Source organism: Dama dama, chromosome 28 (genome assembly GCF_033118175.1).
Source record: "Dama dama isolate Ldn47 chromosome 28, ASM3311817v1, whole genome shotgun sequence".
Classification (NCBI taxonomy): Eukaryota; Metazoa; Chordata; class Mammalia; order Artiodactyla; family Cervidae; genus Dama; species Dama dama.
This window is the reverse complement of record NC_083708.1, coordinates 36,525,973-36,536,398: the sequence shown is the minus strand read 5'-3', so window position 1 is coordinate 36,536,398 and position 10,426 is coordinate 36,525,973. Positions and strand designations below refer to the sequence as shown.

At 37.9% G+C, this 10,426-nt stretch overlaps 1 pseudogene; it reads right to left on the bottom strand.

The window, feature by feature from the left end:
- Window positions 1-8,630: 8,630 nt before the first annotated feature.
- LOC133048059 (poly(rC)-binding protein 2-like) lies at window positions 8,631-9,935 on the bottom strand (annotated as a pseudogene).
- Between the last annotated feature and the right edge of the window lie 491 nt (window positions 9,936-10,426).

Here is a 10,426-nt window from a genome sequence, read left to right as displayed (position 1 = left end):
TGATAGCAAAGGGGGGTTACACATTCTTCTTCCAGACCCTGATGGAAATGATGAAGGAGAAATGAAAAATGTGGTGGCCTAATCAGGGAATAGTGCCAAACACAAACATAGAGGAATTGCTGCCAGATATAGTGAAATTTATATGAACAGTAATTATATTTCTAATTTATAGATTATATAATCTTCTAGTTTATAGGTTATACTTATAATTACATAATTCTACTTCAAAAGAGAGACCTAGCATGTTGAGAAATTATATAAAGGGAGTATCGTAAATGCCTTCAAAATTTCCTAATTTCAACTGGCATTTGGAAACTCCTTGAGGTACTGGGGCTGTTATACTTACACTCCATTTCCAGGATTCAAAACACCTATAGCATTTAAGAGCAATATTGTCTTCATGTTCCTCCCTCCCTTCCCCCACCCAGCCTATGTTTTCTTTAATTTCCTCTAAAGTTCAAAGAGGTTTTATCTGTATTGGTGTATGTAATCAAAATATCTGTCTCCTCATCTATCTTTTGCATGCATTATGTGCTGTTTTTTTCCAACAAAAATTTGCACAAGTCCCACATTTAATGCATTGTTTTTCTGTTTATGTATCTTTGAAAGGATTCAAATCTATCCAAGCATGCTAAGTGCCAAGCTTAATGATACTAAAGGAGTCTTCTTGGGAGACAAGTGGGTCTCTATCTGCAGTGTTACACTGCTTACAGAAGCAAAAAGATAGGAATCACAGCAGTTCTCTTGTCAGGAACTACACAAGCCAGAAATCTACAGTGACAATTTTAAAGTACTGAAAGAACCCAGAATTCTATAACCAGAGAAAATGTCAAAATAAACGGTAATTAAAGCCCCTTGCAGACAAACAAGACGATAGAATTATTATCAGCAGAACTACTCTACAAGCAATTTTAGAATAAATTCTACAGGTATCTAGTATATATGAAAAATATATCCAGACAGATATCTAGTATATATGAAAAATGAAGATCTCTGGAAGTGGCTAAAATGCAGGTATATATGAGACATTTTTATTATTTTAAAATTGTATATCTAAAGCAAGAATAGTAGCAATTATTTTGAGTTTATGGTATATGTAAAAGTAAGCTGTATAACAATATTACAAAAGATGGGAGGGAGGAATGAAGATTATACTCATTAGAAGTTTCTATCTGAAGTATTATATTTAAAATTAGTCTCAGATATCAATTAGGTCTAGCTGGTCCTTCACAATTTGTATGGAAATACAAAAAACCTCGAATAGCCAAAGTAATCTTGAGAAAGAAGAATGGAACTGGAGGAATCAACCTGCCTGACTTCAGACTCTACTACAAAGCCACAGTCATCAAGACAGTATGGTACTGGCACAAAGACAGAAATATAGATCAATGGAACAGAATAGAAACCCCAGAGATAAATCCACGAACCTATGGACACCTTATCTTTGACAAAGGAGGCAAGGATATACAATGGAAAAAAGACAACCTCTTTAACAAGTGGTGCTGGGAAAACTGGTCAACCACTTGTAAAAGAATGAAACTAGAACACTTTCTAACACCATACACAAAAATAAACTCAAAATGGATTAAAGATCTAAATGTAAGACCAGAAACTATAAAACTCCTAGAGGAGAACATAGGCAAAACCCTCTCCGACATAAATCACAGCAAGATCCTCTATGACCCACCTCCCAGAATATTGGAAATAAAAGCAAAACTAAACAAATGGGACCTAATGAAACTTAAAAGCTTTTGCACTACAAAGGAAACTATAAGTAAGGTGAAAAGACAGCCCTCAGATTGGGAGAAAATAATAGCAAATGAAGAAACAGACAAAGGATTAATCTCAAAAATATACAAGCAACTCCTGCAGCTCAATTCCAGAAAAATAAATGACCCAATCAAAAAATGGGCCAAAGAACTAAACAGACATTTCTCCAAAGAAGACATACAGATGGCTAACAAACACATGAAAAGATGCTCAACATCACTCATTATTAGAGAAATGCAAATCAAAACCACAATGAGGTACCATTACACGCCAGTCAGGATGGCTGCTATCCAAAAGTCTACAAGCAATAATTGCTGGAGAGGGTGTGGAGAAAAGGGAACCCTCTTACACTGTTGGTGGGAATGCAAACTAGTACAGCCGCTATGGAAAACAGTGTGGAGATTCCTTAAAAAACTGGAAATAGAACTGCCATATGACCCAGCAATCCCACTTCTGGGCATACACACTGAGGAAACCAGATCTGAAAGAGACACGTGCACCGCAATGTTCATCGCAGCACTATTTATAATAGCCAGGACATGGAAGCAACCTAGATGCCCATCAGCAGATGAATGGATAAGGAAGCTGTGGTACATATACACCATGGAATATTACTCAGCCATTAAAAAGAATTCATTTGAACCAGTCCTAATGAGATGGATGAAGCTGGAGCCCATTATACAGAGTGAAGTAAGCCAGAAAGATAAAGAACATTACAGCATACTGACACATGTATATGGAATTTAGAAAGGTGATAACGATAACCCTATATGCAGAACAGAAAAAGAGACACAGAAAAACAGAACAGACTTTTGAACTTTGTGGGAGAATGTGAGGGTGGGATATTTCAAAAGAACAGCATGTATGCTATCTATGGTGAAACAGATCACCAGCCCAGGTGGGATGCACGAGACAAGTGCTCTGGCCTGGTGCACTGGGAAGACCCAGAGGAATCGGGTGGAGAGGGAGGTGGGAGCGGGGATCAGGATGGGGAATACATGTAAATCCATGGCTGATTCATATCAATGTATGACAAAACCCACTGGGGGGGGGGGGGGGAAATATTGTAAAGTACTTAGCCTCCAACTAATAAAAATAAATGGAAAAAAAAAAAAAGAAAATTAGTCTCAGAGCTGGATGATTTGGGTTCATTCAGAATTTTAAGAGGGGCTTCCCTCATTGCTCAGATGGTAAAGAATCTGCCTGCAATGCAGGAGACTGTGGTTTGATCCCTGGGTCAGGAAGATATCCTGGAGAAGGGAATTACTACCCATTCCAGTATTCTTGTCTGGAGAATTTCATGCACGGGGGAACCTGGTAGGCTACAGTCCATGGTGTCACAAAGAGCTGAACACAACTGAGTGGCTAACATTTTCACTTTTTCAGAATTTTAAGAGGAATGGACATTAACTAAGGTGTTTAACATTATAAATGCTACACCAGCAATTACACTCTGCAGGGAGTATTTCTGTCTCACTACTAAACTAGAATCATTTATTTGGAAAAAAAGTTACACATTGTCAGTTGCGATAAAAACACTAAGTTTTAGAAATGATAATAAATCTTCTCTGGAGGAAATTCAAGTTAGTCTTATAATCAAGGCTTTTAAATTTTGATCCATCACTTCCCTTTTCTTATTAGTGAATTTTAAAAGGTCTGGAGAGCCATCTGTATGTCTTCTTTGGAGAAAAGTCTGTTTAGTTCTTTGGCCCATTTTTTGATTGGGTCATTTATTTTTCTGGAATTGAGCTGCAGGAGTTGCTTGTATATTTTTGAGATTAATTTTTTGTCTGTTTCTTCATTTGCTATTATTTTCTCCCAATCTGAGGGCTGTCTTTTCACCTTACTTATAGTTTCCTTTGTTGTGCAAAAGCTTTTAAGTTTCATTAGGTCCCATTTGTTTAGTTTTGCTTTTATTTCCAATATTCTGGGAGGTGGGTCATAGAGGATCTTGCTGTGATTTATGTCGGAGAGTGTTTTGTCTATGTTCTCCTCTAGGAGTTTTATAGTTTCTGGTCTTACATTTAGATCTTTAATCCATTTGAGTTTATTTTTGTGTATGGTGTTAGAAAGTGTTCTAGTTTCATTCTTTTACAAGTGGTTGACCAGTTTTCCCAGCACCACTTGTTAAAGAGGTTGTCTTTTTTCCATTGTATATCCTTGCCTCCTTTGTCAAAGATAAGGTGTCCATAGGTTCGTGGATTTATCTCTGGGCTTTCTATTCTGTTCCATTGATCTATATTTCTGTCTTTGTGCCAGTACCATACTGTCTTGATGACTGTGGCTTTGTAGTAGAGTCTGAAGTCAGGCAGGTTGATTCCTCCAGTTCCATTCTTCTTTCTCAAGATTACTTTGGCTATTCGAGGTTTTTTGTATTTCCATACAAATTGTGAAATTATTTGTTCTAGTTCTGTGAAAAATACCATTGGTAGCTTGATAGCGATTGCATTGAATCTATAGATTGCTTTGGGTAGAATAGCCATTTTGACAATATTGAGTCTTCCAATCCATGAGCATGGTATGTTTCTCCATCTGTTTGTGTCCTCTTTGATTTCTTTCATCAGTGTTTTATAGTTTCTCATTATCAGAGAAATGCAAATCAAAACCACAATGAGGTACCACTACACACCAGTCAGGATGGCTGCTATCCAAAAGTCTACAAGCAATAAATGCTGGAGAGGGTGTGGAGAAAAGGGAACCCTCTTACACTGTTGGTGGGAATGCAAACTAGTACAGCCGCTATGGAGAACAGTGTGGAGATTTCTTAAAAAACTGGAAATAGAACTGCCATATGACCCAGCAATCCCACTTCTGGGCATACACACTGAGGAAATCAGATCTGAAAGAGACACGTGCACCCCATTGTTCATCGCAGCACTGTTTATAATAGCCAGGACATGGAAGCAACCTAGATGCCCATCAACAGACGAATGGATAAGGAAGCTGTGGTACATATACACCATGGAATATTACTCAGCCGTTAAAAAGAATTCATTTGAACCAGTCCTAATGAGATGGATGAAACTGGAGCCCATTATACAGAGTGAAGTAAGCCAGAAAGATAAAGAACATTACAGCATACTAACACATATATATGGAATTTAGAAAGATGGTAACGACAACCCTATATGCAAAACAGAAAAAGAGACACAGAAGTACAGAACAGACTTTTGAACTCTGTGGGAGAAGGTGAGGGTGGGATGTTTCAAAAGAACAGCATGTATACTATCTATGGTGAAACAGATCACCAGCCCAGGTGGGTTGCATGAGACAAGTGCTCGGGCCTGGTGCACTGGGAAGACCCAGAGGAATTGGGTGGAGAGGGAGGTGGGAGGGGGGATCAGGATGGGGAATACATGTAAATCTATGGCTGATTCATATCAATGTATGACAAAACCCACTGAAAAAATAAATAAATAAATAAATAAAAGGTCTGGAGAGGAAATAAGTCCAGCAAAGTTCTACCAGTGAAGCCATCAAAAATCTGTTACAAAAACACAATGAAAGTAGTCCCCCAACAGGTCAGACATCATTTGCATAAGAAATAAAACCACAAGAGGGAAAATATTAAAAAGGGAACAGCAAAATTGAGAAAGACACAAAAGAGTAAGTACGATAAAGTCTACATGTCATTATAATGATTTGTCAATTTTATCAGTTCAAGGCAAAATCAAGTTGGGACCAAACTGATAAATGTTTTCAATATACAAACTGCAGGGTTAGTCACTTAGTATGTCTTTAGCTGAACAAATGAATCTTGACTAAATAACCAGTTCAGTACTGGCCATTGACATTGAAGTCAGAGACAATGCCTGTACTGTGCTGAGCCATAGTTTGAGGCAAGAGGAAAAGTAATTAACACTAATCTGTCTTTAAATGTGATATTTTATTCATGATGCATTTTCTACATTAGTCTTTATTTTTATAAATCTTGCACTATACATTACTTATCTTGATTACTTAATTTTCCAGCACCTCTCTACATTTTATCCCCAAGATAAATTCCTCACCCATTGCATTCTAGTTCTGGCTATAAAGGATAATCAGAATATTTCCACTGCTAAAATCTTTGCTCTATGTGGTGTTCTAATTGTAAAATAAAACAAAAAGTCACTTGATGTATGAATGAAATTCCAAATCATATCTACTTTATATTCAGTTAATCATAGGATCCTTCACATACTGGAACTATGATGGTTAGAAGGCATTTGAAGTATGAGCTTTTGTTTTATTATGAAAAAGCAGAACATTTCTTCCCATGAATAACATAAAGGAATAAGGCCAATTAGCAGCTCGGGGTTATTCATTTCCCTGTTTCCAGAGAACAGAGGTCATTGGTTAAAACTGAACTAGAGTAAAATTTTTAATTCTCCCTCCCATTATTTCCCCCCACCCAATCCCCCTGGGAGAAAGAAGCTGGAAGACTGCCAATCCAGTCAAATTTTCATTGTGAAGAGAATCTTTCAACAATACAGGAGACACAGGTCTTCACCAAATGAGGATACACAGTGTGAGAAAAATTCATACACAGGGAGCCAGGTTTTTTTAACGCCCTTTTTATTGGGTCCACTTTCTAAAATGTACCATTGTTTATTTTGCTATAGACTTGTGAGAATATGTATTGTCTCTGTTGATAAAGTATCTGATTCTTGCTTGTATCTATCATGCACAGTTGCTATAATTGAAAGATAGAGTTTTAATAAAAATATTGATTGAGAGTGATAATATTTCCTAATAAAGAAATTTATCCTAATCTATCCTAAACTCACAAAATAGTTTTTAGGGAAAAAAAATTTTCAAAGAAAAGTTTGATAAAATACATTCTAACTGCTCCCAAGTTAGTAGATAATTATTTAGTTCATTAGGATGAGAAATTAATTCATTATTAGCTCAAGATGAGTCTTAAATATGTCTAAATCAGAACTGACACCTGAGACATTATAACAGCACAAAAGAAGTCATTTAATTATATTCAAATGTGTTACCTGATCAAGTGACCAAGGCAGGCCTGCTTCTCTCTCTTGATTAAGTGAAACGGAGAAAGAAAAACAGGATGGGGCTCATATTCCAGCAGAGAGTAGAGAATAAAGAGAATAAAATAATGCTGGAGAAAGCAAAGAGAAAAGAAAAATTTAGCTGACTTGACAAATCTCAGAATAAAATTACTTAAAAGTGTGAAAGATATTTTACTTAATTCCATCTATTTGGTGAGGTTGCCTGAGAAGCTGGAAACAGATTTCTGAACCCAAGAACTTTAATTAAGTCAACTATTGGGGGGTGGGGGTGGGAGTTATCATTAATTCAATTATCAACAAAAGAAAATATACAAAATAAAGCTTTTCATGTGTAAAATACTCCAATTACAAGGAACAAACAATTCTTCATTAATATTTGCCAAAGATATAACTTTGGCAAAGATATAATTTTGGCAAAGATATAATTGCTGACTTCCACATATTATCAAACTTATCTTAAATCATTGGCAAAATTTTAATTGACTTCCGTGCTATCTATTCTCATTTGTTTCTTAATTATCCTATTCTATTTAGTTTTGCTTATTTTTATAATATGTAATCAAGATTATTCCCTTTGCCATATTGTTTATTCTTTAAAGTTCTTTTGCTAATTTCTTTTGGTACAGTTACATTCTAGTTAACCACATTTTGATCTATCCTTTGTTTATATTTTTACAACGTAAATTTAATTCTAGCTTCTCCCGCTGGGTCAAAAATGTTTCCCTTTTTCCTAAAGTATTATTTCCAGGCATATTTAAGTTCCATCCCCTGAGGGTTCCTCTTGTTTTATTCAAAACTTTTCCCACATTCAAAAATGAACTGTATTTTTTTTTTAGTAAAGTTAAGCCACTGAACAGAAAATTTTAAAACACTTTTTCCTAATTTGGGTCTTATTATTCTAAATATTTAAATATTTTTTATTAAATGTATTAGGACAGAAGGGAAATTTTTCACAAGGAAATCACAAGTGACAGTTTTCACAAGGAAATCTATGAAAAATAAAACACATGAGTATCTTGTGTTGAGTATGTTGTAACTTTTTCTTTCTAGTTTGGGACAGTTTGTAATAACCCTTTCTACTTGTTAAATGTCTAGGACTTATGTACTAGGGTATGGTATGTAGCATTTTTGATAAAACTGTTTATTTTAATCATTTATGTTTTTCTTCTTTTTGCCTTGAGTGTTTATGTCTGTGTGTGTGTGTGTGTGTGCATGATTAAGACTGTCTTAGTATCTAGAGTTACACAACATTATCTGTAAAAATAGAAATTATGTGCTTTGTCTGTACTACCTAAAAAATTCCCAGAACAAATTCTTAGAAATTTCACCATTTCAGGGTTAGTAAGTGCAAATGATTACATACAGAGTGGATGGACAACAGGGTCCTACTGTATAGCACAGGGAACTATTTCCAATATTTTGGGATAGACCATCATAGAAAAGAATATAATAAAGAATATATGATATATGTTTAACTGAGTCATTTTGCTGTATAGTAGAAATTAACACAACATTGTAAACCAGCTATACTTCAATAAAAAAAGAAATCTCATTATCTTGACATTTGATGTAAACAAATTTGGTTTATAAAAGAACTGAGCTGGGTCATATGGCAGTTCTATTTCCAGTTTTTTTTTGTTGTTGTTGTTTCCAGTCCATCTTTTAATTTTTTTGAAAAATTCCTGACATTACAGAACTAAACTGAAATGTATTAATATTCCACTCTTACATTTCCATGACAAACAAAAAAAAAAAAAATTCATGAGCCAAAAAAAAAAAAAAAAAAAAACAGGGAGAAGCTTATAAAACTAAATATGGATCTCAGCATTAACAGCTGAACAGAGAAAGGAATTAAAACGCTTTAATTAAAAAATCACGAGTGGATGATAAAGTGTGTAGAAACTGAAAATTTACAAACTATTTAAAACCTGGAATCGCTGACTGTTCAGAAACTACACAGATGGATCATGGGTGGTGGTGAACAGCAGAAAGGGATTATGGATGAATCTGCATTGTTCTAGCTGCTCCCCATGCCACCCGTCTCCGAGGAAAGCCTGACATTGATTAGATATTGAGTCAGGCTAATGCTGGCAGCAGATCCAGTGATGGTAACCTGCCTATCAGTAGATCCTTCCACTGGGTTCGCAATTTTGATCTGCGCCCCAGACATCTGACGGATCTCATTGATTTTGGCGCCTTGACGCCCGATTATGCAGCCAATCAAATCGTTTGGAATGGTGAGTTCATGAGAAGTAGTCTGAGCAGATGCATCCAAACCCCAATAGCCTTTCACCTCTGGAGAGCTGGATTCAATGCCACTTAATCCGGTGTTGCCATGCGTCATGGGAAAATGAGACTGTTGCATTGCCAACTGGTACAGCTTGGTCAAATCTGGCTGTGGAATGGCATACTGTCCTTGAATGGTATAGGCCTGACCACCTGCAAAGATGACCGGAGAACTGGACGGCTTGGGCCGGTACGGGATGGTCACGCCCTTCGGGGGGGACTGGGAGAGAGTCTCCAACATAACCACGCAGATCTGTTTCACACACTCAATGATGGATTGCGGAGATGGCCCGCTCAGTTGAGTTGGGGAGCATATCCCCTGCCACTTGGACCTGAGCCCCTGTACTCTCTCGTATTTCCTTGATCTTGCAACCACCTTTCCCAATGAGAGAGCCACACTGACTAGCAGGGACCACCAGCCTCAGGGTGACTGGGGGTCTACTGGCAGCTGTGCTATTGGTCATAGAGCTGCTGATGTCCTCTTCCAGTTTGTCAATGATCATAGCAAAGGCTTTGAAGATGGCATTAGTGGGTCCAGCCAAAGTGATAATCCTTTCAGGACAATTCCCTTCTGAGATGTTTATACGTGCACCACTCTCCTCGCGCATCTTCTTAACTGATTCTCCTTTCTTTCCGATGATACTGCCAACTTCCTTTCCATGCATAAGTAGCCGGATGGTGAGAGTGACATTTAATCCACCTTCAATCACACCGGTGTCCATGTCGAGCAGTGTTCTGAGGAGCTGAACTTTGAGTGGTCAAGTCTTTGGTCACTGGTGGGGGTGAAAGCCAAAAACTGCAGGCGCGAGGCGACTGAGGGGAAAAGGGGAGCGGGCGGGAAGGGGAAGGGCGGGAGGCCGGGGGCGGAACAATAGGGGCGGGCAGGAAGGCAGAGGGGGGCCCCGCGGGCGGGCGGAGGAGGAAGGGGGGGGTGGAGGAGGAGGAGGAGGAAGGGGGAAAGAGACACCGGGGCGGGCGGGCGAGCGGGAGAGGGCGCAGGCTGCGGCTGCTCTGGCTGCTGCCTCTGCTGGTCTGGGTATTTCCAGTTTTTTAAGAAATCTCCACACTGTTTTCCATAGCGGCTGTACTAGTTTGCATTCCCACCAACAGTGTAAGAGGGTTCCCTTTTCTCTACACCCTGTCCAGCATTTATTGCTTGTAGACTTTTGGATAGCAGCCATCCTGACTGGCGTGTAATGGTACCTCATTGTGGTTTTGATTTGCATTTCTCTAATAATGAGTGATGTTGAGCATCTTTTCATGTGTTTGTTAGCCATCTGTATGTCTTCACACTGAGGAAACCAGATCTGAAAGAGACACGTGCACCCCATTGTTCATCGCAGCACTGTTTATAA